Source organism: Crocuta crocuta, unplaced genomic scaffold (genome assembly GCF_008692635.1).
Source record: "Crocuta crocuta isolate KB4526 unplaced genomic scaffold, BGI_CrCroc_1.0 scaffold333, whole genome shotgun sequence".
In the NCBI taxonomy this organism is placed as follows: domain Eukaryota; kingdom Metazoa; phylum Chordata; class Mammalia; order Carnivora; family Hyaenidae; genus Crocuta; species Crocuta crocuta.
In genome coordinates this window covers 2,401,837-2,429,509 of record NW_027532856.1, presented here as the reverse complement: position 1 = coordinate 2,429,509, position 27,673 = coordinate 2,401,837, and the positions used below count along the sequence as shown (strand labels likewise).

The window sequence follows — 27,673 nt, the reverse complement described above, 5'->3', positions numbered from 1 at the left end:
ATGACGTCTCTCTCCAAATCCCTTTCCATCAGATTGGTTACTTCTTCGAGGTGTGTGACTTAACCTCTTTGGGCTTCAGTTTTCTGTATAGTTCATTTAAGATTCACCAGACCCTACATTCTAGGCACAGTGCTAAGCGCTAGAGGAATGAAGCAGAGGAAAACCCAGGCTCTTTTTGAAGGGAGCTCCCAATCTAGTGGGGGAGACAGACTTATAAACAAATGCAGTAATAAAACGTGCTCAGGGCTGTAATCTAAACCCATACTGGGTATGATGAGAGTACAAAAGAGGGAGTTACCAACTCATCCTGCCTTGTTAAGGAAGGTTCCATGAGCAGATAACATCTGAGACCATCTTTGAAAGATGAATACGAATGGGATCCTGAGAGACAGGGAATGTGAAAAGGGTATTTCGGGGAAAGGGAATAACCTGTACAAAGGCACAGAGGACATATTTGAGGAGCAGCAGGGCTGCAGCGACAGAAAATGAAGCTTTGTGGGACGGTAAAGGTTTAGAAGGGCCGTGTAAGCCATGTTAATAACTTTACCTAGACAGCCAGTGCAGTACATTGAGCTCCACAGAAATAGCCAGGGCACTTGAGCGTCAAACAGGCCCTGGGTGACCTGAGCCTCACTGAGGAAAAATAGTGAAACATGGGCAAAGGAGATCTTAAGAAGGATTCTGAGTGGCAGTCATGCTATGCATTCTTTCTGCAAACTTGCCAGGAAGAGCACAAGACAAAGTGCAAAGATGCTTCCGTCAACTTTTCGAAGTTTTCTAAGTAGTGCTCAGAAAGGTGGAAGACTTCTCTTCTAAAGAGGAAGGAAGAAACTGAAGACAAGGTAAAGACCAACAAAGCTCAATATGAGACATGAAAACCTGTATCCATCCCCCCTTAGAGGGGAAATAACAGAGAAGTTCAAGGATCCCAGTGGATCCAAGAGACCTCCTTTGGCCTTCATCTTGTTTTGTTCTGAGTATCGTCCAAAAATCAAAGGAGAACATCTGGGCCTGTCTGTTGGTGATGTTGGACCTGGGGAAGACATGGAACAGCTCTGCTGCAGATGACAGGCAGCCTCATGAGAAGAAGGCTGCTGCGCTGGAGGAAAAGATAGGAAAAACGGACACTGCTGCATACTGAGCAGTGTGAAGTGATGCGGCAAAAACGGGAGTCGTCCGGCTGAAAACAAGAAAAAGACGGAAGGTGAAGAAGATGATGATGATGAAAAAGTTGGCTCTAGTGCACTTCTCCCCCCGTCCATAAAACATTTAGCCCCCGAAACTCACTCCTCTTAAAGAAAAAAATGTACAGCTATGTAAGATTTGTTGTTAAACTATACAGTGTCTTTTCTTAAAAACAGAGTTTAGACACTACTGAACGTGTCTTTAGCTAGCCCTAAACCCATGGTATTTTCAGCAGCCTTGGTAGGTGCAGTATGGGGGCTGTACATTGGCATGGGAATTTAAAGTAGGCTCTTTTTGGTGCCTGGCCCAAATTAGATATCTATGGGGATGGTTGTTGCTTCATCTTGAGTTGTTTCTGATGCAGCTTCTATGAAATGTTTTTCTGTTCACTCTGCAGTTGAGGGAAAACAACCATTGCAGCTGTTTTGTGAACATTCTGAGTGCTTCTAAGTAAATACAATTTTTTAAAACTCGTGTTGTCCTTTTCATAGATCTGAAATTTTTCTTCTTAAGGGGAAGCTTTAGTCCCCTTTGCTCTTACCCTTATTGGATCCCATGAATTATGTGTATATCTTTTCATGTAGTTAGCTGATAAAAAGCTTTTGTCTACACACCTGCATATAATAAGGGTAATAACAGTTGAGACAAAAACAAAACAAAACAAAACAAAAAAACACCTTTATCTAAGGGCAATGGGAAACCATAACAGGTTTTCAGGAGAGAACAGGGCTGGACTAATCAGGTTTGTATTTTAGAAGATGACTAGTGGTGGGGCGAGAAGATTTGGGGGTGAAGAGTGGCAGCAGGGAGATCACTTATCAAGGCAGGGAAATTGTTAGAATAGTATTTAGGAGAAGTGGGGCAGGAAAGAGGCAGGAGTTAAGGATATTTCTGGGCAGGAATATGTTAGACATTTGTCATTTTGCATCCCCCAATTCCACTACCCCTTTTCACATTCAGAACCCCAGTATAAAGGTGCCTGGGTGGCTCTGTTGGTTGAACTTCCAACTTCAGCTCAGGTCATAGCTCACAGTTTCTGAGTTCAAGCCCCTCATCGGTCTCTGTGCTGACAGCTCAGAATCTGGAGCCTGCTTTGGATTCTGTGTGTGTGTGTGTGTGTGTGTGTGTGTGTGTGTGTGTGTGTGTGTGTGCTCCTCCCCTGCTCATGCTCTGTCTCTCAAAGATGAATAAACCTTAAAAATTTTTTAAAATAAAGAACCCCAGTATAGTTTTAGGGGGAAAGAATCATTTCCGCTGAGGATTTTGGTGGGATTGTCAGTGAAGGGGATCTGTCGGCTCCAGCCATGACCATATCAGTTGCTCTCTTCCCAGGAGTCTCATCTTGAGCATAATGGCAGAAAGAATGAAGGAATGGGACTTTAATCATGTTTTGGGGCCTCAACTTGCTTGTTTGTACAGATCATTTAAGATTGAACAAATACTGCATGGTAGGTAACATTCTTATACTACATTCTTCAGTCTTCATGCCCTGAAGGAGTTATTACCTGAATCCACTGGTGGATTCTGTGGCTCCCCAGAACTACTCCAGCCTCCATCATTTCTAAGCCTGGATCTTCAGCTTGTCCTTCAAGATGGTGAGTGGACCCATCCTTTCAATAGATCCCCTCTCTGCTTAAGCCAGCCAGAGGTTCCTTTCAGTCGTGATAAGACTAAAGTTGAAAATACAGGGTCTCTGGCCACCTGGGTGGTTCAGTTGGTTAAACATCCAGTTTCAGCTCAGGTCATGATCTTACCATTTGTGAGTTTGAGCCCCGCATTGGGCTCTGCTGTCAGTGTAGAGCCCGCTTTGGATCCTCCGTCTTCATCTCTCACTCTCCCTCCCCACCTCTCAAAAATAAAATAAAAACACATTAAAAAAAAATAGCTGAAATACAGGAGCTAAAGATTTGAAACACATTGATACGGGGTGGAGGGTGATAGCTTATACTGGTAGCTGATGAATCACTAAGGGTGAATTCTTAGGAAGGGTGAATTTTCTTTTAGAAAGGGTGAATTTTCTTTTAGAGAAAAGAAAGAAGCCAAGAAGAGAGTCTGGAAGGTATGGAAAAGGAGAAAGGAAAGCAACGATGCAACCCAAGAAGAATCAGTTAGAGCTGTCCAAGACAGAGTGCAGTCCTGGCAGAAAAAGAGCAAGGGAGAGGTCAGCAGTGTAAAATACTTGCAAAGGTGTCAAGGAAGAGAATGTAAATGATTAGGGGAGGGGGGCAATTAGAGGTCACCAGGGACCTCAGGAAGAGAGCAGATCGAGTGCAAAGGGAGAGAAGTCTACCTGCTTCCCACATTGTGGGAGAATCAGATGAGCTGGTTCTCGTAAATGGGGAGGGACCACCAAATCAAGAGAGAGCAGGCACTCTGGTTTCTCTGGGCTTCTGGAAAGAGCAATAGTGCTGCCCTTCTATATCATCCTTCCCTCTTATGGGGAATACCTAAAATTTGTCAGCAAGTCTCTACACACCACCAGAGCCCTCAGCCACCCAGAGAGCCTGTACTGGGGGGCTCTCATCAGACTCACTTAGCCACTCAGGAGCCTAGCTGAGAGGCTGAAGACAGCTTTGCCATCGTCCTGGATTCTACTCTGCTGCTTTAGAGTAAAATATCCTCCTTGTAGCGAATCTGGCAATCAACAGCCAGATGCAAAGGAAACAGAATAGATAACCAGTGTCAACATTTTGCCAGATCTTTTTTCTTTACTTTTAGAAAATATTTTTTTAAATTATGAAACAAAATAGATCTAGAAAAGCCAGTCATTGGCTTTTCAGATGAAGGTGTTTTGATGAACCATCGAATACCCTTTGTGCCTATTTAAGCATTAGTGCCCAGTTATTATAATTTTTCAGGTTTTCTTTTTTTCTCCCTAAGTAGCCAATCACTTACATCCCTTACTACTTGTAAAAGCAAAGAGTTGTAACAAAGCACAAAAATGTTACTTAATTTAATCATGGCCACTTACCAAATTGTATATATGGGGTGATCGAAATTTTACAATGAATTATATCTGAAGGGACCCACAGCAAGGTGTGCTTGGTGGTTGTCTCAGATAGGGTAAGATTGTGAATATTCTTCTTTATTTTCTTTGGCTTATGTTTTTCTTTGGTTTGTACATAAATTTTTCTATTATGTGTGTGTATTGCTATTTTATTTTATATAATTTTAAATGTTTATTTATTTTGAGAGAGAGAAAGCACATGTGGGAAGGGACAGAGAGAAGGAGAGAGAGAGAATCACAAGCACTGACATTGCAGAGCTCAAGGCGGGGCTTGAACTCACGAACTATGAGATCATGACCTGAGCTGAAATTAAGAGTCAGATGCTTAATCAACTGAGCCACCCAGGCACCCCTATATTGCTATTTTAATAAGAAAAATAGAAGCAGGAACAATAATGATAAGTAATAGCTAACTTTAAACACCATACGCCAGTATGCTAAATGTTTGATATAAATTCTCTTACTGAAAGCAACAACATAACATAAACACTATTATCCACTTTTTTAAAAAGTTTTATTTATTTAAGTAATCTCTACACCCAACATGGTACCCGAACTCACAACCCTGAGATTAAGAGTCGCATGCTCTTCTGACTGAGCCCGCCAGGTGCCCCTATTATCCACTTTTTAAAATAAACTTTTTATTTTAGAATAGATTTATGGAAAAGTTGCAAAGATAGTACATAGAATTCCCATATTGCTCACACTAGTTTCCCTTATTGTTAGCATCTTACATGAATATGGTATAATTGTCACAGTTAATGGACTGATATTTTACATTATTATTAACTAAAGTCCATACAGACTTCATTCAGATTTCGTTCGTTTTAACTTAATCTCCTTTTTCTGCTCCAGGATTTCACCCAGGAGATCACATTACACTTAGTCATGTCTCGGGCCACTCTCTGCTGAGACAGTTTCTCCAGCTTTCCTTGTTTTTGATGACCTTGACAGTTTTAAGGAGTGTCAGTCAGGTATTTTGTAGAACGCTTCTTGATTGGGGTTTGTCTGATGTTTCCCTCATGACTAGACCAGGCTTATGGGCTTGGGGGAGGAAGGCCTCAAAGGTGAAGTGCCCTTCTCATCACATCCTATCAAGGGTTTGTATCATCAAGATGACTTATCACTAATGATGTTGACCTTGACCACCTGGCTGTTTGCTAGGTTTCTCCTGTTAAGTTCCTCTTTCCTTCCCTCCCCTGAAGTAGTTGAGAGGAAGTCATTGTGCACAGCCCGAGTGTCAGGAGTGGGGTTATCCTGGCCTACCTTGAGGGAGGAGCATCTACAAACAGCGTTTGGAATTCTTCACAGTAGAGTTAGCTCTTCTCTTCCATTTCTTTATGTATCTAGTCATTTATTTATATCAGTACTACCTCATGAATACCTATTTTATACTTTGTGTTAAATCCAATTTTACGTTATTTATTTTGTCATTCAAATTGTTCCAGTTTTAGCCATTGGGAGCTCTTTCTCTGTCTAGCTTCAGTGTCCCTCTCACATACCATCGTTATTATCTACCTTTTACAGACGAAAAAACCAGTCAAGAGGAGATGGGGTCTCTTTCTAACTTCTGGGCAGAAAGTACAGCCACTATCCTCCACCACCTCCTCTAAAAAGAATTAGACACACATACGCACATTTCTGCTTATGTCCTTAACAGGAATTTGAACTGCGCAGGTCCACTTATGTATGGATTTTTTCTTTGACAAATACAGCACAATACTGTAAATGTATTTTCTCTTCCTTACAATTTTCTTAGTAACGTTTGTTTTCTCTAGCTTGCTATATTGTAAGATTACAGTATATAGAATATATAACAAACAAAATATGTGTTAACCGACTGTTTATGTTATCATAAGCCATCTAGTCAACATTGGTTATTAATAGTTAAGTTTTGGGGGAACCAAAAGTTACTGGCAGATTTTTGACTGTGCAGGAGTGGCCACCTCTAACCACTGTGTAGTTCAAGGGTCCAGGCCATATGTGTTACAGGAGATCAACCTGGGGAAGGAGATGGTGGAGCGAGTGAGTGCCGTGTCATTGGCCCAATGCAAATTGATTGGTTGTGAAGTGATGGACACTTACACTCACAGCTAGATGTTCTGAACGTATTCATATTTTTCGTTACTTGTGAAGTGATTTTGCAACATTTAGGTGTCTTTAAGCATTTCCATCCACCTTTTTAAGGTGTTTTAAATCTAACTTTAAATTTCTAATTCTTTTGTAGCCATTTCTTCTCTATGTTGTAAATATCGGTACAAATTTGGAATAACTGAAATGTCTAATAATAAACACTAGTTGGAACAAAATTCAGTATCTAACAACAGAATGTGTGGGAACAAACTAGCTGTTCTCTTCCACACACATGCAGGAAAAGAAAACCATAGCCAAACATTATGGATGAAGAGAAATTAGAAAGTTTAGTAAGCAAGAAAAATTTTTCCAAACTCCTAAATTCCTAAGAACTTTGGGACTCCTGAACAGCTCTACAGCTCCTGCCCCTCTGTGTGAGAGCTATGAGAGAAAACGGGATCCTCAGAGGAAGGCTCCATCTGCCTCCCAGCACTGTGCTGCCGGCCACCCCCGTCCCCTCCCTCCTCCATGCTCTGCTCCGTTAGCATCTGGTTGTTTGTAACCCCACAGGCTAGCGGTTCCGATCTCTCAGCCCAGAGTCATCCTCGCGCCTCCAGCTGGCCACCTGGGAAACCCCTGTATCCACACGCACAGGGCTACTGTGCGGGCTGCCTGACCTTTGAGTTTTCCAAAACCCAGTCACACCCTTCATGTCCCCTGACCCTCACAACAACCCTGTGAGGAAGGCGAGAACAGGCACCTGTACCCAGAGGAGGAACTGAAGAAACTAAGGCACAGAGGTTAAGTGACCAAGTCAGAAGCAGAGTCAAGCAGAACTAGAACCCTCCAAATCCAGGGCTCCTCCCTGCCCCTTGCTGCAGCTGGTGTCTGCTGTGGACACTCTTCCAGGGGAAATACGGACGAAGACCTTGCCTGACTCTCCTCAAACTTGGGTTGGTTCCTGGGCACCTCTTCCAAGGCAGTTGTCTTCTTACATCTGCTGACAAGAGAGGAAGCGGCAGAGAGTCGAGGGGTCCCAAGCCTCCCCCCCTCACGACAATGTCAAGGCTGGGACCGAAGTAAGTAGGACAAAAACCAATGCCGGGGCCAACACACTGGGGTCCACAGGGACAGCGCCAGAGAGCCTAGACCAGGGCTTTTGGACCTGGGCACAGGCTGACATTTAGGCTGTTGTGGGGCTGTCCTGTGTACTGTGGGATGTTTACCAGCATTCCTGGTCTCATCCCTACCCTCGGTTGTAAAAACCAAAAATGTTTCCAAGTATTGCCAAATGTCCCTTGGGAGTCAAAATCACCTCCATTTGGAACCACTGGCCTAGATAGTTTGGGACAGTGTCTTACCTTGATTGCATTCTTTTCTAGAAATATAATTTATTTAGTATGTAACTATGATGTAATTTATATACCTTTAAAGGGCTTTTGGCATCAATCAATCTACAAACTTTTTTATCAAGCATGATATCCTGATTTGAGATTTTATTTTATTTTATTTTTATAGGGTTTTTTTTAAAAAACTTTATTTATTTATTTTGACAAAGAGAGAGAGTGTGCACACACATGAATGGGGGAGGGGCAAAGAGAGAATCCTAAGCAGGCTCTGCACTATCAGTGAGGATCCCAACACAGGCCTGAGCTCACAAACTGTGAGATCATGACTCGAGCCGAAGCCAATGGTTGGTCACTTAACTGACTGAGCCCCCCAGGTGCCCTTATTTTCTTTTCTTTTAATATTTATTTATTTTTGAGAGAGAGAGAGAATGCGAGCATGCATGATCAGGGCAGGGGCAGAGAGAGGGGGGGAACCAGAGGATCTGAAGTAGGCTCCAGACTCTGATTGACAGCAGCTAGCCCAATTCAGGGCTCGAACTCACGAACTGAGAGATCATGACCTGAGCAGAAGTCAGACGCTCAACTGACTGAGCCACCTAGGTGCCCCCTGATTTGGGATTTTAAAATATGGTCCATGGCATGTTCTCAAAGAGAGGACAGTTTTCCTTTTCTGGGAGAAGGATAGCACTAAGTCCTAAATGCTTGCCTTTTGCCCAAAGTCCTGGCATCCCAGGGAGAAACCTGGCCAAATTTGGGAAGGGTGTCTAGCTGCTGACCCTACAGTACTGGGTGATCTCTAGCTGTGACAGAGAACTTTTCTCAGTGTTGTGTCCCCGTTGATACCACACATCCTCCTGATGTGTTGGGGCTTTGCTCATGAAAACAAAATGGCTGCCTGTAGAGTAGAGAGTGTTCATTGACATAGTGACCACCTCTCCCTGTGGCCTGAATGAGCAGCAGACAGAATTCCTTCCCTCCCTTCTCCCCCAACAGCTTCACATCCACCACTCTGAGCATGGGGAATGTGTTCACTAGGTTTACTAGGTTAGCATTGAATTCTCAGGCCAGAGGAGCAGAAACACTGTCTAATCAAGGGGCCTATGTGTTTGACCCAAGTTGCAGAGCTACTTAATAAAACATTTACCCTTCTAAAAGATGGTGGGATTTGGAGAGGGGGAACTTTTTCTATTTTTCCCCAAGATGGACCAAAAAGTCAGGAGCTTCTGAAGGGGGAGAGAGTTAACTAAACAGGGGAATCTCTGGCAGATAGGCTGAGACTCTAGGAGCAGAAAGGAAGGAGGAGTTGGCAGATTCCCATTGGCCAGAGGTAGGTAGGTGGGTGGGAGGGAAGAGTTACCCTTCACAGGCCCTTCTATTTCAAAGTGTTCTAATCGGTTGGGGACAGTGATTCCCACCTCTGCCTAAAATGGGGACCCAGTTAAGCATTTTCTCTAAATTTACCTGATGTGAAGATTTCCCTGAGACACTTATTAAAACCAAAGATTCCTAGGCCTTTTCAACAATTCTGAGTAAGTCAGGGATGGAGCTCAGGCATTTTTAATACTTGTAACAAGCATCTCAGGCAAGGAAGCACCAAGAACACAAATTCTTGTTCTTTGCCCTTGGCACATTCTTTTCATCCTAGCTCACTCTCTTTGAGAAATTGGCAAGCTCTCTTTCAGCCCTGGCTTCCTGAGGGCACAGCCTACATTACGGACCTCCCAGTGCCAGCCAGATGCCCACACACTGGGCTGATATGCAATACATATCTGTTGTCTAAATAAGTTCCGGGGGCACCTGGTGGTTCAGTTGGTTGAGCGTCCAACTTCAGCCTAGGTCTTAATCTTGCCATTCCCAAGTTCAAGCCCTACATCAGGCTCTTTGCTGACAGCTCAGAGCCTGGAGTCCGTTTTGGATTCTGTGTGTGTGTCTCTCTCTCTCTGCCTTTCCCTCACTCACGCTCTGTCTCTCTCTCTCAAAAATAAATAAACATTAAACAAAAACTTCTCAAGTAGACTTCTCCATATACAAGATGCATATTTTATTTTTATTGAAGTAGAGGATGTAGTATTTAGGGTCCACAGCTTCACAGAATTTCTTTTTAATCAACTTTATTGAGATACAATTCACATACAATAAACTGAACCCATTTAAAGTTTTGATTTGATGAGTTCTGATAAATGTATGCATCAGCATAACCATAACCATGATCAAGATGCATAATATTTCCATCACCCTCAAGAGTCTCCTCCTGCCCCTTTGCAGCCAGTCTTCCCTTACCCCAGCTCCAGGCAGCTTCTGATCTTCCTGTCACAATAGATTAATTTGCCGTTCTCTAGAATTACATATAAATGTAATAGTAAGTATGTATTCTTTTGTGTCTGGCTTCTTTCATTTAGCGTAATGACTGAGATTCATCAATACTGGTGGGTAGATTAGTCATTTTTATTGCTGAGTAATATTCCATTATAGGGATATGCCACCATTTTAAAATTTAATTTATTTTTTAAATTTACATCCAAGCTAGCATATAGTGCAACAATGATTTCAGAAGTAGATTCCTTAGTGCCCCTTACCCGTTTAGCCCATCCCCCTCCCACAGCCCCTCCAGCAACCCTCTATTTGTTCTCCATATTTAAGACTCTCTTAGGTTTTGTCCCCCTCCTTGTTTCTATATTACTTGTGGTTCCCTTCCTTTATGTTAATCTGTTTTATATCTTCAAGTCCTCATATGAGTGAAGTCATGTGATATTTGTCTTTCTCTGACTAGTTTCACTTAGCATAATACCCTCAGTTCCATCCACATAGTTGCAAATGGCAAGATTTCATTCTTTTTGATTGCCAAGTAATACTCCATTGTATACATATACCACATCTTTTTTCATGCATCGATGGACATTTGGGCTCTTTCCATACTTTGGCTATTGTCAATCGTGCTGCTTTAAACATCGGGGTGCATGTGCCCCTTCAAAACAGCATACCTGTATCCCTTGGATAAATACTTAGTAGTGCAATTGCTGGGACATAGGGTAGTTCTATTTTTAATTTTTTGAGGAACCTCCATACTGTTTTCCAGAGTGGCTGCACCAGTTTGCATTCCCACGAGCAGTGCAAAAGAGATCCTCTGTCTCCGCATCCTCGCCAACATCTGTTGTTGCCTGAGTTAATAATGTTAGCCCTTCTGACAGGTGTGAGGTGGTATCTCATTGTGGTTTTGATTTGTATTTTCCTGATGATGAGTGATGCTGAGCATTTTTTCATGTGTCTGTGAGCCATGTGGATGTCTTCTTCGGAGAAGTGTCTATTCATGTCTTTTGCCCATTTCTTCACTGAGGATATGCCACCATTTGTTTATTCAGTCACCCGTTGATGGAATTTGTATTGTTTCCAGATTTAGCTATTGTAAATAAGCCTCTCTAAATATTTGTGTACAACTCTGTGTATGGACATGTTTTCATTTCTCTTAGAATTTTCTAAGACTAGGGTAGAAGTGGGGACACCAGCAAAACCCCTCCCTCATGTCTTAAGTCAATAAGCATTTATTTGGACAATGATGTGCCAAGCCTACACTACAGACCAAGCAGCACAAAGAGGGCTCTCATGACCTTTCGGTCTGGTCAGTGTTTGGGCAGAAGTGCCCTCTGCAGAGTGAGCCAGCTCAGCCAGGGAGACCAAGAGAGCCTTGAAAGTCTTCAGACCCACATTCAACCAAGAAGGCTTCATTTGGAATGCAGGTGTGTGAGGCAAAGTTTTTAATGCTCAGAGGGAAAGACTTTTTTTTTAGCTAAATTATTATTTTTTTTTCCACTTCACACCCAGGTAGGTTTCCCCAAGAGGTGGGTATTTCTGCCCAGGAGGAGAGAGAAATGTGAACAGACCTTTGCAAGAGAGAGTGAACCTGGGCAGGGCCTCTGGACAATTGGAAAGAAAGGTGTATTCATTTCCCAGGGCTGCCATGACAACCCACCACAGACCTGGTACTTTAAACTATCATCATTTTTTCTCTCACAGTTATGCAGACCAGAGTTGAGACTCAAGTTGCCTGTAGAGCCACACTGCCTCTGAAAATTCTAAAGGAAAATCTTTGCGTCCTCATTCCAGCTTCTGGTGGCTCCACTTCTTAGGCTTGTGGCAGGCATAAATCTGTTCTTCACATGGCCTTCTAGACTCTGTGCCTCTCTTTATGTCCTTTCTCTTGTAAGGACACCAGTCATTAGATTTAGGGCCCACTCTAAATCCAGGGTGATGTCACCTTGAGATCCTTAACAGCCTACCCAGAAAAGGTCATATTCACAGGTACCAGGGGATGGGGCTTAGGTATACCTTTGGGAGGGGGAGACACTGTTGAACCCACTACAGATGTGGAAATACCATTAGTTTAAAAAACTCTGGCCCAGAATCTCATAGTAATGAAATCAATATTATTAAGAATTTCCCATGTGTCAGGATCTGTCCTACGCACTAGCCATAAAATATCATTTACTCTTCTCGGCAATTCTGAGGCAGGTGAGATCATTAGTTTCAATTTGACAAAGGAGGAAATGGCGTGGTACCAGAAGCTTCATTAACATATCCATGGTTGCACAGCCAACAAACAAGCAGTCCAGCCCCAGAACCACTGCATCATTGTACCCGCAGCAGGCTCTGCCCCTACAGTTCTTAGAGGTCTTGGACATTTTTCTCCTTTTAGGGCTTGGGAGAGTTGGGGGTCGGGTGGGGAAGCAGTGAGAGGGGCCTCTCAGACCTAGGCCTGTGAACTTGGGGGAGGGAGGCAGAGGTGGTAGATGAACCTGCTGCCTGTCTGGCTCTGTCCATAAGTCCCACTCAACCTCTGAGCCCAGGGACGGCCACTGAGGCAGAAGCACCAGGCAGGAACAAACAGACTATTGGGAATAGTAGTGACATCTCAGTTTTAAACATGCATCTCAAGAGTAAGGCAGGAAGTGCAGCATCTGAGGTGTGGCAGGAATGAGGATGCTCAGAGTGAGGCGGGGGCTGCTTTGAGAGTCTCATCCATCTGGGGCAGAGGTTTCCCTGTCTGTAAGCTAGCCTAGGCTGGGCACCCATCTTCTTGACTTGCTCTCTATGAATGGGCTGTGGAAAGTCAGATTCTGACAGTATTATAAGTATGCAGCTAAGAGACAAAAGAGAAACAGAGGGTAGAGGAGTCCTCCCCCAGTTCAGCCAGTGCTCCCTCCTCCCAGTTGAAGGATTTATTCTCTTCTTTTCATTCTGTATTAGTTAATCAATCTACGTTCTTAAGGTAACCAATTTTGAAACATACCCACTACCCAGATTAACCAAAGAAAAGCTGAGGCCAGTAACTGACCATCTCCTGCTCCAGTGTGCAGATGGATGATCTAGCAATGGTCTGTGAGCACTTCAGAAAAGCAGCCAGTGCAGATTCATTACCAAGTATATTAATATGAATCAATGTTTATTGACCATTTATGTGCTAGGCACCGAGCTAAGTGTTTTTATGCATTCCCTTTTTAATCCACAGCTACCCTGTTAGGTGGGATTATTATCTTGATTGCAAAGAAATTGCAGTGGAGGGTCAGAGAGAGGGAGATAGAGAATCCCAAGCAGGCTCCGCACAGAGCCTGACATAGGGCTCAAACTCACAAATTGTGAGATCATGACCTGAGCTGAAATCAAGAGCTGGATGCTTAACCAACTGAGCCACCCGGACATCCCAACCCATCATTTCTGATTAAAACAAAAATCACTGTCACTTGTCCACAATGGAGAGATGATGTGGCCAAATAGCAGACTCCATAGAACCAGTTAATGCCAACAGTGCTTCATGGCTGCCAAAAAGCAAGTGATAATGGGTTCTATTCAAACCAGTGCAGGAAGAGAGAGCCCCTTGTGTTCTGTGCTCTACCCACTGAGGCCCACATTTTTCAAAGGGTCTCTTGAGACCAGAGAGTCTCATTAGTGGAGAGCAGTTGAGGAAATTGGGGAGATGACTGGGTGAGTTAGAGGAAAAAGGGTACATGGCAACTTTCAAGTATTTGGATGGCCCCCCTCTGGTTTTCTGTCTCTTCTTCCACTTAAAATGCAAAAGCTTTCCTACAGATGAATGAAGGCAAACAATCAGGAGCCAGCCCAAACTGCACTGTTCTAATCATTGGGGATGTTTCTAGCCATTAGACTAACTCAAGTCTGGAAGAAGCTGCCTACCTTGAGAGGTGGTGAGTTCCTTGTAAGGGCAATGTCCACACAGAGGCCAGGTGATGGATTACTAACTCAGTGATTCAGTATGGCAACAGGAGTTAATGACCTCAAAGACTCTTTCAATCATGGAGCAAGGCTTGTAAAAAAACCTGAGAGTGCGGCCATCCCCTCCTCCCAGGGCATCCTCTCTGTGACGGCTGCCTCAAGAGGTGCTGGGAACAACATAGCTGTCAACAAGCATCTATTTCATCCGGTGATGTTTCGATATCACTTTAAAAGGGTGCAGGGTGATGTTCTGGGAAGAGCAGACAGACATAGGTTTGCATCCCAGCTGTATCTCTGGCCCTGGTGAGTTTTCTAATCTCCCCATGCCTCAGTTTCCTGATTTGTACAATAGGAAAATTATACCAATGATAGCTGGTCATATGCAATCTGTTTGCTCCTTCCCAATTCTTGTAGCACCACTGCCCATTGATCTATCTTCTGATTGCAGGGGTGGGCATGTGACCTGGCCTGGCCAACTAGAGTTGCCCTTTCTCTGTCCATTGAATAGATATATGACCTTCTAGGATCCAAGTATCCCCAAGTAGTTTGCTGTACACACAGAAAGTGGGCTTCTCTCTTCCCCGCTGGGATTGAGGACTGTAAAGGCTATCCAGGCTTTGGATGCCTTGGGCATCTTTCCAGCTGTGTAGGCAGAATGTTCCAGAGCCAATACAGAGGGGAGTCAGGTTAAGAGCTGGAGTTAATGAGGGGCACCTGGCTGGCTCAGTCAGAAGAACATGTGACTCTTGATCTGTGAGTTTGAGTGCCACTGGGTGTGGAGATTGCTGGGGAAAAAAAAAAAACTTAAAAAAATTGGAGCAGGGGCGCCTGGGTGGCTCAGTTGGTCTGACTCTTTAACACTTCTTTTAATGTTTATTTATTTATTTGTTCTTTAGAGAGAGAAAAGGATAGAGTGTGAGTGGAGGAGGAGCAGAGAGGGAAACACAGAATCCAAAGCAGGTTCCAGGCTCTGAGCCATCAGCACAGAGCCTGATGAAGGGCTCGAACCATGAGATCATAACCTGAGCTGAAGCTGGACTCTTAACCGACTGAGCCACCCAGGTACCCCAGTCTGACTCTTGATTCCTGCTCAGATCATAATCCCAGGGTTGTGGAATCGAACCTGCCTTCAGGCTCCACGCTGACTACTTGGGATTTTCTCTCTCTCTCCCTCTGTCCCTCTCCCCTACGTGCATTATCTCTCTCTCAAATAATAATAAAATAATAATAATAAAAAACTGGAGCTAATGAGAGACAACCCAACTAATCTGACTCCCTAGTTCCAGCTATGCCTAAAGTCCACTCCTGTTTTTATCAGTGACGGGAGCAATAAATTCCCTTTTTGGTTTAAGCTAATTTGAGCTGGGTTTCTGTCAGTGGGAGGCAAAAAAGCCCTGACCAGTATATCTTTCTGCAGGACAGTTGTGTGGATTAAAAGAAATCATATTGCCAAGCAGCTGGCACCTAGCGGTCATTCTGTGAGAGACTAACAAGCCTGCCTGGTTTTCTGGTGTAACAATACAGAACCACAGTGGCAGATGGGAATGGATTATTTGTGTGTGTGTGTGCGGAAAGTGAGCATGTCATCCCGGCTGGGCCAATCAAACTGTTTCTCTGGGTTGTTCTGAGGGGAGCAGCAGGGCCACTAGGCTGAATTCTGTAGCCAAGCTCCCTGTCCCACGAAGAAGCCCATCCCATGGTAGGAGAGAGTGAAACCGGTATGCAAAGAAAAGAAATGTGATAGAAGACCGGAAGTGGGAGAGCCGGGGACATTCGTGTCGCTCGTCCCCTGCATCCTGACTTCCAGGTACCACATGCTCTGATGAACTGCTCCTTCTCTTCTGCTTGATTTCTGTCCCCTGCAACTGAGGGATCCTGACTTATGTGCCCAGAGGCCAGGTGAGATGAGACTGTAAAAGACCCACTCCAGCTGCGATGGTCTGTCCTTCACTCCTGGCTTGGGAAAGGCCAGCATCCTTTCCTGTCAAGCAGCTTTCCATCCCGTGTCTGAGGCAGACTGGATCCTGGAGGGGGCCAGACAGGACTAATACAGGGCACTGTTGTCACAGTCTACTGCCCTCTCCAATGGCCACCTTTCAAATCCTTGACTAAACTGTTGCCTGACAGTGTCCTGACAGGTAGACCCATTTAATGATTGTGTGGTGAATAAACTTGCTTCCGCCACCTTCTGTTTAGTTTAGGGAAGAGGTTTGGTTACCGGTCACTCTGGCTGATGAGGGTGAGAGCATGAGAGGTCTGGGCTGAGCCCCCATAACCGATCTGACAGGTGGAGGCAGGGGCCCCCAGTGATGCTCAGGGCGCCCCTCTGAGGCTTCACCATACTGTACACTGTGTCCCTGGCACAGGGCCGTCCGTGTCTTCATTCGTGTGTTACTCCACAAACATTGGTTAAGCAGGTGCTATGTACTGGGCGCTGCGCCAGGAACAATTCAACGAACAAAACAAAGGTCACATTCTAATGAGGGGAGAAAATAAATAAAATAAAAATGCATTGTGTGAGATGTCAATAATGACAACAGTCACAGGAGGGGAGGAGGAGAATGAGGAGGGCGAAGGTGGGTGACAGTTTTGTAAAGGTCAGGATGGCCTCTCTAAGCAAGCACTTGTGGGGCAAGGAGGCGCATGCCTGGTATATTCAAAAAATGTTAAGAAATTCCTGGTGGAATATAAAATGGCACAGCCACTTTGGAAAAACAGTTTGGTGGTTTCTCTCAAAAAGTTAAACAGTTATCAGAGCACCTATGTGGCTCAGTCAGTCTCACTTCAGCTCAGATCATGATCTCAAGGTTTGTGAGTTTGAGTGCCGTATCCGGCTCGCTGCTGTCAGTGAGGAGCCTGCTTCAGATCCTCTCCCTCTGCCTCCTCCCTTCCCTCACTCATGCTTTCTCTCTGTCTAAAATAAATAAACATTTTTCAAAAAGTTAAACAGTTATTACTTGATCCAGCAATTCCACTCCTAGGCATAAACTCAGGAGAAATGAGAAGATATGTCCACATAAAGACTTGCACATGAATGACCACAGCAGTATTATTCATAATAGCCAAGAAGCAGAAACAAACCAAATGCCCACTGACAGACAAATGGATAAACAAAATGTGGTATATCCATGTACTTGAATACTTTTCAACCTTAAAAAGGAATAAAAGCGTGATTCATGTCACAACATGGACAAGCCTTGAACATACTATGTAAAGTAAAAGAATCCAGCCACAAAGCCCCTACAAATTTTATGATTCCATTTATATAAAATGTTCTGAATAGGCAAACCTCCAGAGGCAGAAAGTAGATTAGCAAATGTCAAGGGCTGGGGCAAGGGCCATGACTGCTAATGGGTCAGGGTTTCATTTGGGGATAATGAAAATGTTCTGGAATTAGACAGTGGTGATTGTTGACAACCTTATGAATACACTAAAACCCACTGAAGTGTACACCTTAAAATTTTTTTAATGTTTATTTCTGAGAGAGAGAGACAGCGTGAGCAGGGGAGGGTCAGAGAGAGAGGGAGATACAGAATCTGAAGCAGGCTCCAGGCTGTGAGCTAGCTGTCAGCACAGAGCCCGACGCAGGGCTCGAACCCACGAACCGTGAGATCATGACTTGAGCCGAAGTCGGACGCTTAACCGACTGAGCCACCCAGGCGCCCCTGAAGTGTACACTTTAAAANGTAGGTATTGTAGTATGCAAATTATATCTCAATTTTTTAAAATTTTTATTTTTTAGAGACAGAGAGTGAGAGCGAACAGGGGAGAAGGGCAAAAGGAAAGAGAGAGAACCTTAAGGTGGCTCCATGCTCAGCAAGGAGCCTTATGCAGGGCTCAATCCCATGGCCCTGGGATCATGACCTGAGCCAAAATTAAGAGCCAAATGCTTGGAGCACCCAAGCACCCCAAATTATATCTCAGTTTTTGGAAAGCATGAAAACAACCCAAGGAGACCAGTGCCTCTGAGAGAGAGAGAATGAAGCCCAGTGAGTTGAATGGGCCCTTACCCACCATTGCTCCAAGGGAGGGAGCCCTGGGAAGGGTGAATTTCCACCAGGGTGGTGGGAGAGTGGGGAAGGTTTGGAAAACAGGGACTGTCCAGAAAAACACTCAGAGGGTCGGCATGCAGGGCCACGGGTGCGGTCCTGGGGACAAGCTATACAGATGCCAGAAGCCAGCCTGACGCATGGGCTCAGCCAGGACCAAGGCCCAGCCTCCACTTACAGCAAGTTGGGGGCAGAGCAGGGTGGCGGTGGGCGGAGACCGGGGACCAGGGATCACTGTGCAGGGGGTGGACACTGCTGGGGGTGGAGGGCAGAGATGCATAACATAGTCTACTCCTGAGCCCTTGGGAAGGATAAAGGGCATAACCCTTGTGATAAAACGCACTGGCTCCTTAGGACAACATGGTGGGGAGAGGCGGGGTGCTCTCAAGAACATTTCACAGGTGAGGAAACACGCTGCTCAGAGAGGGGTAGCCACTTGCCCAAGGTGACCCAGTTGAGGGATAACAGAGCTAGACGGAAGTAGGGTCCATCTGACCCCATAGTCCAAGCTCTTCCCACTCTGTCCCCTGGAAAAGGAAGCCCATGAAAGAATTGGAAACTGCCCCCAGTAGGGTACACAGGAGCCACCTGGGCTGCCAGCCTCATCCCGGGTTTTGGCCTCACTCATTCCCCATTAGGTGGTGGCTGAGGACAAGACAGGGCATGGTGGGGTGAGGGGGATATCGGGGTGTGTCGTGACTGGTCCCGGGCCCTGGCCCCCCGCACTGTGGCCAGACAAGCTAGGAATTTTGGTTTGGGGGCTCTGAGGAGACGCTCTGAGGAACTAGTTCTTCTCCTCGCCAGGTCTTCCAGCTACCTCCACCCTTCTGGACCTGCCTTCCTCTCCGAGCTGTTTACCTTGAGCAAATTCACATCTTTTCCTGAGCTGGGGTGGTGCCGCTTCCCCATACAGCCCCAGTTCTCAGTTCTCTGCCCCCTGGGCCTTTGAAATGTCCTCTCATCTTTTCAGGTCACTTCTCCTTGAAGCCTTCGTCGTCTTCTGGCAAAGTTCTCATATGTGCATTAAACATCTCTGAGCCAGAAGCCCAAACTCAGCCCCAAATCTCTGGCCTGAGAAGCTGTTGCCAGCAGAGAGGGCCATACCAGGATTGTGGGGGCCCAGGACCGGAGGGAGGAGGAGCCAGATAAGACAAGATGAAGTAAAAGACTTTTGTCCTGAGCCTTAGAAAATAACGAAGTATTCAGAGAACATGGGAGAAGGGGCAGAAGGGCATTCCAGGCAGAAAGAATGTGGGGCTGCCCTATCTTGGCGGACAAACAGCCCCAAGACCTTTATTCTCACCTCCCTGTGGACCTGCCAGGTTCTTTTTAAAAAAAAAAATTTTTTTTAAGATTTTATTTTTAAGTAACGTCTACACCCAATGTGGGACTCGAACTTAAAACCCCGAGATCATGCTCCACTGACTGAGCCAGCCAGGTGCCCTGTGTCGTGTTCTACCCTACGCCTGCCTGTGGGAGTCACATGGTTCTTTGGAACCCCACAGAGCCCTGAGAGCAAGGAGCTCCAGGGGAATGATGGATGAGACAAATGGGGGCCCTCTTACATTCAGTTTCTCCTCCTGGGTCAGCTTGTTTTATATGTGCAAGACCATTCCCCACCCTCTGTGTGTGGCAATCAGGGCAGCCACACTTCCTCTTGCTCTCTGCAGAATAATTAGACTCAAGTCTTTTTTAGAGATGAGGACACTTGAGGCTTAAGAGGTCAAAGCCACAGAGCTAGAGGTGCAGCTGGGATTTGAACTCAGGTGTCTGGCTGCACAAAGTCCATGGTCATTCACTTCCCTCAGTGTCATTGCCTGGCAGCAGGACCTAGCCAGAAATTAGAACGCAGGCACAGGAAGTAGGCTTGGATCTCCCAGAGGCAACAGCCCGGCAGGTTGGGAACTCTTGATCTGAAACAGGCCTAAGGCAGGAGGGGCAAGGACTCTGGATAGACGCTCAAGCCCCAGACTCCAGGCCTGGACGACTCCAGATCCCCATCTAGTGGTAAAAGGTAGCCACTGCCACATGACCTAGGCAGCCCACTGGCCACACTGATCCAGTCGGGTCATCAGCAAAAAGACCCGCCAACAGGAAACGCGCCTTCCCTGGGCCTGAGTTCCATAGAGAAGAGGCCCCATCAGGGGGCACGCACACTGGGGTTCATTGCCCTTGGGATTTCTCTGCAGCAGCACAGTTGCCGGTGAGGGCTCTGTCCTCGGCCAGAAACCCCAACACACAAGAATCTGGAGGCCAGATTCTTCAGGCTCAGGGACTTGACAGCCTGTCACCCCAGAAGGCAAGTCTCACTGGCCTGTACTGGCCTCCAGGACAGGAGGGGTCGCCTAGTTTTGGTGGGCTGAACACTGGATGCTCCCCAGGATGGAGGGGAATTTGCTCTAGCTCTAGATGGTTCCTAGGACCCCATCCTTGGAAGCCCATAGACTCCTCCAAAGGGGCAAGGCCTTCTCAAGAGGGGTAGGGAAGCAGCATTCACTGTTCTAACAGCATTTCAATCAAAACACCCCAAGAGTATGGTACTATTATCTCCATGTGGAAGAAGTGATGGGGGAGGGGTAAAGTAATTGGCCAGAATCACGCATTCATTGAATACTAACTATAAAACATTGTGTGTGGGCACCCTACCCAGAAGGGAGAAGGTCAAGGGGAAGCTTCTTGGAGAAGGGACTAGTGAGCCAAGTTTTGAAGGAAGAAAGGAAAAAGATTCCAGGCAGAGGGAAGAGCATGTGAGTGTGAGAAGGACGTGCGGTAAGATTAACCTAGCTAGACCCGGGCAGGTGGACAGTGTGGGTAGAGCCCTGGGGTGGGGGTGGGGTGAGGTTGGCAGGCAGAATGCATACAGGCCCCACTACCAAGTTAAGGATTCTGGACTCAAAAATCATGGGAAGCCTTTAAAGAGGGAGGCGACCCCATTTCATCCATGTTTCAGGAAGGCCCTGGCTGGCAGGAAATGTGGGCAGGCAGGCTTCCTGTGAGGCTCTCAAGTGTCCCAGGTGGAGAGGCTTGCCCTGGAGCTGGGGGAGGCAGGTAAGGTGGTTACTCAAGGCAGGTGCCTCAGCAGCAGCAAAGGCCCAGAAGCCAGAGGGCCCCAGACGCTCTCAGAAACAGAGAATCACCCAGCATGGCTAAAGAGAAGGGTTTGAGGGCTGGGAGGGCTTGGGTGTGGATGCCCTTTAGTCCATTTAGGCTGCTGTAACATAATGCCACAGACTGGGTACCTTATAAAGCACAGACATTTATTTCTCACAGTTCTGGAGGTTGGACCTCGGAGATCAAGGCACCAGCAGGGGCAGGTGAGAGACCTCTTCCGGGGCACGGATGTCTCCTTGTATGCTCACATGGTGGAAAGGGAAGGGTCTTCTGTAACAGCACTAATCCCATTCATGAGGGCTCTGTCCTTGTGACCTAATTATCTCCCAGAGTTTCTACCTCCTAATACCATCCCCTTGGGTGTTAGTTTTCAACAGGAATTTTGGGGCGATGCACACACTCAGACGACAGCAGTGTGGACTGTTTTCCTGCAGAAGTGAGTCCTTGGGGAAAATAGACAGCTTCCTTGGATATCTCCTCAGGAGAGAAAGGAGGCCCTGTTGGCTGTGACTGAGGTCATCAACCCTCAGGGGCTCTCCGGGGCCAAGGTCAAGTGGACTTGGAGCAGGGGCTTGCGGCCCAGGGCCTAGGCAAGCATATTCTGGAAGGACCAGGTGTGGGCCCCACTTTTGCAGTCTGTATTTCTTTCATTCATTCACTCACTCACTCACTCACTCACTCACTCACTCACTCACTCATTTCATTCAGCAAATGCTTTCTGCACCCCTGCCATGTGTTGACCAGTTTTCGGCCTGGGGACCTAGTAATAAGCACAAGACACCAGCCTTGCCTTGAGGGAGACAATGATCTCATAGGAGACAGAAACCTTAAACAAAAACAGCCCCTCCTGGAGAAGATGTGGCAGTGCTGAGGGGTGGGGTGAATGGGCTTGGCTCCAGCAAACTGAGGGGAGAGGGGCGCCTCAGAGAGTCTGGAGAGGTGATTTCTCTAAGGAGAACCACCAAGCGTCTTTGTGAAGGCATATCTCTGCGTGTTTGCATCCATGGATGTCTGTGTGTATCTGTGTGCATGACTGTGTGGGTTTGTATGTATATCTGTGTTTGTATGTGCTGTTAAAGGAGTGTGCCTATGTGTGGGGGGGTGTCCATATATGTATACATTTGTGTGTCTGTGTGGGGACAGTGTTAGTGTCCTATGTGTGAGTCTCCATGGGTGTGCATGCAGGGACTCTGTGTGGGTGTCTGTGTGAGAGGTAGGGTGCCTGCTGGGTGACTTCCAAGGGGCTTCTCAGACCTCCAGATACCAGTAATAAAACTAGAACTGCCCTGAATGCACGAGGACAGCTGTGGGAGGCCAAAGCTGGAAGGGACAGCCCCTCCAAGAAGGGAATAAGACCCGAAGTCGGGGCAAGGTGAAGAAACAGACCAGCCAGACCAGAGGTGAATAAGAACCAGCCCCATAAGAGCCTGCCATAGGGGGCTGGGCCAAATGCCTAGTGGGACTCAGAACCCCCCAGGGCTGTAGAGAAGGAACTCTGAGACCTCCAGGAAAGACTGTGGGTTTGGGGGCAGGCAGACCTTCTAGGCAGCTGCATGACCTTGGGCATGTCCAAGCCTTGGTTTTCTCCTCTGTAAAATGGCAATAATCAAACCCACTGCCCAGTGCTTAGAACTAATAAGGAAATGTATGCCTGGGGTTAAGCACACGGTAGTTGCATAGCTCCTCCCATCAGCTCCCCCTCATAGGACCTGAGGATATCTTATTTTCTTTGGGATGGAAATCAGTAATACGGAAAGCAAACCTGAGCCAAGCCTGAGCTAAGCACTTGCCACCTGACATCTCAGATAAGCCATCAACACCCCTGCTATTGTTTTACACTGAAGCCCCTGCCCCCACCAGGGTTCCCTGGCAGAATCTGCTGTGTTGATGGGAAGAAGGGAGGCCACACTATTCCTTGCTTAGGCTCCGAGTCGTCCGGCTGCTTCTTTCATGGACACACCTCTGGGTGGGCCAGAGAGCATTTTCCCAGCCTCTCTGCCCTTTCCTGGTTGAGGCCGACTCTTACCCATTCTCCCATATCAGCTAACATTTCCAAGGATCTGGCCCAGAGGGTTGTGAAAGACCTCTTCCTTTATTTACTGGATAGCCAGGGGGCATGTTCCTTTATTTCTCTGAACCTCAGTGTCTTCATCCTTGAAATGGGGGAGGATTCATAATCAACACTCTGCCAGTGAGGGTTCAGTGAGAGCTCATATGTGCAACTGCTTTGAACAAAGCCTTCCACCCAGGTAAGGAAGTAGCCCATTGGGTATCCCAGGTGTGGGGGGGAATCCTTCAACATGGGCACCTGAATGTCCTCCATTCATGCCCCCTTGTCACTTTGAGAAGAAGTCACAGTCAACAAACTGGTCTAGGTGGCAAAGCCACCCTCCACCCGACTGTGCCTCTCCTACAGTTTGCTCCAAGGTGGAAAGCAAAGCAGGAAATAACCACATCCCACAAGGAGTGGAGAGGCAGCTGGAGCCAGTTGGTTCCAGAAAGTTTCAGGACCTGGAATGCAATTTCCTAATTGTGAATTCATCCTGGTCACCAGCCCCACCCCGACACGAAGAATGTCAGCAACAGTATCCTCAGGCTTCCGTTCCTTAGACGTTAAGTAGAAGAATAGCCCTACCTCTTGTATGAAGAAGTTGAAGCTGGAGATCACTGGGAATTGGACGAAGGTCAACCTGTCACTCACAAGTCAATTTGATTTTGGCCCAAACCACTTATTCGCAGGAAGAGGATTCTGGGGCCCAGAGAAGAAAGTCACATTGTCCAAGGTCGCCCAGCTAAAGCCAGGGCTTAACCTTGTACCTATCTCCCATGCCAGCAGTAAGTGAATGTGTAGATAACTACTGAATTATCAAACGTTTGACCCTACCCTGCATTGTAAATTGAAGAGGGAAGAACTGGAAACCTAGTTCAGGGAAGACACCTGGCTGGGGTCACAACAAGCTGGTAACTGTGTCCTGGTGGAAATTACCCTAGCTGGTGTGGACGGGACTGCTTTCTAGCTATGTACCCTTAGTTAATAATAAAGGAGATAATCTCCTAGAATGCAGAGCTCATCAAGGACTTTAAGGTCAGCTGGAATCAAAGCCTTCCCAGAATCAAACTGGCAGTCCCACCTCACACCTTTCCCCTCCCATTCAAACCTGCCTGAGAGCTTTCTTTGGTGGCTTTTAACCCAAGGGAGAGATTCTCAGGCTGACCCCTGTGCTTTCCCCATTTCTCACCACCTCCCACTGGAATAATGCAGACCCAAAGCTTCCCCAGGGCTTCTGCCTAAGGCAGATCAACCCGGTGAGCAGCCCCGCCCGGCTCTGTCCAGGAGGCCCCAACCTGCACACCCAGCACCTGTGCCCCGCCCCGCGCTCGACCTTGAAGACCTCAGTGGAAAAGGTGAGGAGCTGGAGGAAGGAACTTAGGCTGACCTCTGGGCCGGAGGAGCACTGAGTCTGGCCAGTAGGCCCCAAAGCAGGCCAAAGCAGTTTTTTCCGCAGGTGAAGGATCCAAGCCCATAGCCTTGCTTCTGAGAGTCAAGGAAGGCCAGAGTCAGGACCCCAAGAGGGCCCCAGCCTAGCCAGGCACACAGAAGGCCGCGGGGCGGTATTTGCAAGCCAGAGTCTTGAAGGCCGGGGAGTTGGCACCACAGGGACGGTCCCAAGGGAAGGAAAGAAGCCTCGTTGCAGTCCATGTGTCTGCAGGCCCACCACAGCCCCATTGGGGCTCCGCGGAGCCTCTTGGTCCCTCCGATGCTCGTACCCATCTCTAGGCCTGAATTTATGTCACTTTGTGGTTCTGTCTCGGCGCCTCTTTGCCGATCTCTCGGTCCACCTCCGACTCTAGCTGGCGGCCTGCGGTCCGGCCGCGGCCTGGGCCCTGGCCTGGGGCGCCATCTCGTGGACACTTGGGGAGTTGTCGCGGCTCGTGGACCTGGCGAGCTGCAGGTTTGCTTTGCGCGGGGAGCTTCGGCAGCTACCTAGGGGAGGGGCTGGGAAAAGAGCCGCGGCTGTCGGCTTCGGGAGTGGGTGTGGGGTGGGGCGAGCAGATCTGTGCCTCTGAGGGACCAAAAGGAGCTCCATGGGCAAATAATCCCAGAATCGGGCACTGCATCAGCGCATTCACTGACGGATGACCAAACTGCACCCCCAAGGGAGCTCCCCGGGGAACCCAGAGAGGAGCCCAGAGTTCAGGTTCCTTTCCCTTTGCCCTCTTCCCCGGGCGCAAAGGGGTCTTCCCTCTGCTGTCCAGTCCCTAGAACGCGACCGCTCGGCCCGTCGCCGGACCCTGCCTGCTGAGCTGGTACTCCAAACTTTGAAATCGAGAGGCTCGCGAAGAGAGGAAAGAGTGGGATTAGATCTGGAAGTGCTTTCTAAAAGCTGGGGAAAAGGCAAGGCTCGGCGTTTAAACTTCGGTCTCATCGAGACTCGGTCCCTCGAACTTTCCAGCATCTGGGAAAAGCGGGAAGGGGGCTCAAGCTGAGGCGTTCACCTGTGTGTGTCCTGGGGAGCACTAAGCTGAAGGTTCCCCTCCAGCTACAGGGGGTGCCCTGTGCGGACCTTCGCCGTACGCGGGGGAGGCGGAGCCGGGCTCAGTGCCGCGGGGTGGGAGGCGGGGCCAGGCCGCTCGGGCCGCAGATTTCCGCCACCGCAGCGTGAGTGGGGGTGGGGGGAAAGGAAATAGCTCGAGGGGATTCGGTAGACTCCGATTAACCCAGGAGAAAATGAGTTCCCCTAGGTCTGGAGATGCGCATTGCTTAAGCCCCTAGCAGGGGGTCTCTTTGAGACCCCACACCCACATCCCCCGTCTCCAAGTCTCCCTGTGAAGTCACACGCCACCATCCCACACCGCCAGGCACGGTTCCTTCTCTGACCCCACAGTTCCAACGCACACGGCCCCGCAGTGACCCTTCAGTCCCCATCAACCCAAACACGCCCTCCGCATACAGCCGTGCTCAGGGGATCCTGCTGTCTAGGGCCCCCGGTGCCAGGCCCAGAAGGGTTAAGACAGCCTTGGAGCACCAGAGCGGCGGGACGCGGAGCTCCTGGGCTAATTGGCGACCCCGGGAACAATGAGGGATGTGAGGCGGGGGAGGGGGTTGGCGGGTGGCTTAATTGGGCCAGGGAGCGGCCTGGCCTTTGTCTGGGACAAGGCCTTACCGCGGGCTGCGTGGTTCCCGCAGCCGAACTCCGGTTCTCAGCCGGGACCCAGGGGAGCGCCTCGAAGGCGACTCCAGGACAGGCTTTGCCGACGGGAGGCGGGGGGGATGGGGGGACGACTCCCCAAGCAGCACTCAGGGCCTGGGGCCTCTGGAGGCCCTTAGGTATCACTCCACCCCATCCGGGGTGCTGCAGCAACGAGGCGGCGAGGCTGCGACCGCAACCAGGCCGCCCTGCCTGGCGTTTGCGGCGACCCTCTCGGAGTTACCCACTCTGCGCCCGGCCCTCACCGCTGTCTTAGGTCAGTGCTGCCCCCTGGCGTCAGCAGTCTGCGGAGCACTCGCAGCCTCGGCCCGACTTTTCCTTCTTAGACGTGCGGGGAGAAACCGGAAGAAGTGAACGCGCCCCTGCTCTTCGAATTTTAGAGGCGTTTGGAGCCGAAAGCGACCTCGAATAAACACACTGTCCACGAGGGATTCTATTTGAGCGGAGAACAGTGGCCCTTCTGGCCCGCCTCGTTCCTGGATTGCCCTATTCGTGTCCGGCCTGCGGAGGGTTAGAGAGCAAAGCAGCAGCCCACCCTCCGGGAGCTGGAACAGCCTTTTGCGCCCTTTCGCTCGCTCACTGACCGAGCCCCTGGCCGAAGTCAGCGTAGGCTGGGTCCAGCTCCCTCCCCGGAAGGGGCGGACACGGTTCTCTTTACTCGTAAATGTGTCGGCCCACAGAGGGGTCCTGGGCACTTGGAGGACCAGATCCTGGGAGTTCCACCTCCACCCTTTTTCATCTCACCATTCCTGGTGTTCCTGGTGATTTGGGAACCTGTGCTCTCCGTCCCCAAAGTGCCCAAGGTGGGCAGGCAGTGTGTTCGGCCAAGGCGGCACGGACTCCGAAGGCTTAAAGACGAGAGAACTGGGAAGGAGGTGGGGGCTCGGTGACGGACAGATCCGAGGGTGGGTTAAAGGAGTAATCTCCCAACTCTCACCCCTTCCCACTACTAGGATTTGGGGGCCGGAGAGACACCCGTTGGCTGTGTGAAGCAGAGACAAGCTCAAAGGACGGGGGTGGGGGACCCACTTTGCAGGAGTGGGCCACTGGGAAGAAAGTGCCTAATGGAGACCGACACATGGGACTCCCAGAGATACCCCAGCCGAGCCCTTTATTATACCAGGGAAAACTGAGGCAGGAAAGGAAAGTAGTAGCCTATTGACCCACACTTCTCACGCCCCCAAGAGAGATTTAGGGGAGTTACAGGGGAGAACTTGCAGGCTAGACTCTGTCACTCTAGTCAACAGCCCTGACAAGGAGGAATCTTTTCTTTTCCTTTCCTTTCCTTTCCTTTCCTTTCCTTTCCTTTCCTTTCCTTTCCTTTCTTTCTTTCTTTCTTTCTTTCTTTCTTTCTTTCTTTCTTTCTTTCTTTCTTTCTTTCTTTCTTTCTCTCTCTCTCTCTCTCTCTCCCTCTCTCTCTTTCTTTCTCTCTCTCTCTCTCTCGCTTTCTTTCTTTCTTTCTCT

General features: G+C 48.1%; 1 pseudogene; it reads left to right on the top strand.

The window, feature by feature from the left end:
* Positions 1-653: 653 nt before the first annotated feature.
* On the top strand, positions 654-27,099 carry LOC144216268 (uncharacterized; annotated as a pseudogene).
* Positions 27,100-27,673: the final 574 nt, after the last annotated feature.